Genomic DNA, 752 nt, shown 5'->3' on the forward strand with positions numbered 1-752 from the left:
GGTGAATACCTGCCAGCCCCCACTAGCATGGCGCCTGCCTTGCCAAATATGCCGCCCGCTCTCCAACATGCCAGCGCTCACACCTAGCACACAAGCACGAGTGGCAGGGAAGGCGGCCTCACATCTCTCACTTACAATGTCCACAGCGAGGACTGGGGCTCAGCTGTGTTTGCGGGTAGGCATAGCTTGTGGGGTGTGGACGCGGCGAGTTCGGATTTGCGGGTGAGGTGCGTCCTCACATCACACGAGCTGGAGGCACACTGGGCCGCCGCTGCAGTTACCGGACTGGAGAACTGCTGCCGCGGCTGCTGCTGCCAGTCGTCGCCAGCAGGCCACCACCGCCAGGCCTGTCGGGCCGCGGACTCACCTTACGCCCGTCCGCCAACACCGCACACCACAAACATGCTAAGTTGACCTCACATACACCTAACAACCTATCATACACCCCACATCACCTACATGTTCATTATCAAACACTTCACACCTTCTACATGTTCTGACATAAACCTCATATCACTTACATGTTCTCTCACATACACCTCCAAACACCTACATGTTCTCTCACATACACTTCCCATCACCTACATGTTCTCTTACACTTCCCATCACCTATTCTCTCACATACACCTCCCATCACCTATTCTCTCACATACACCTCCCATCACCTATATGTTCTCTTAACACCTCCCATCACCTACATGTTCTCTGAACACCTCCATCATCTACATGTCCTCTTACACCTCCCATCACCT

At 54.1% G+C, this 752-nt stretch overlaps 1 long non-coding RNA gene across 1 annotated transcript in view; it reads right to left on the reverse strand.

The window, feature by feature from the left end:
- The window catches only part of LOC138853199 (uncharacterized), a 249,751-nt gene extending 249,266 nt beyond the window's left edge, over window positions 1–485 (reverse strand). Inside the window, exon 1 of the long non-coding RNA XR_011392409.1 lies at window positions 136–485. This is a non-coding gene — a long non-coding RNA (uncharacterized lncRNA). The remainder of the gene's footprint in view (window positions 1–135) is intronic.
- Window positions 486–752: the final 267 nt, after the last annotated feature.

Source organism: Cherax quadricarinatus, chromosome 25 (assembly GCF_038502225.1).
Source record: "Cherax quadricarinatus isolate ZL_2023a chromosome 25, ASM3850222v1, whole genome shotgun sequence".
NCBI lineage: Eukaryota > Metazoa > Arthropoda > Malacostraca > Decapoda > Parastacidae > Cherax > Cherax quadricarinatus.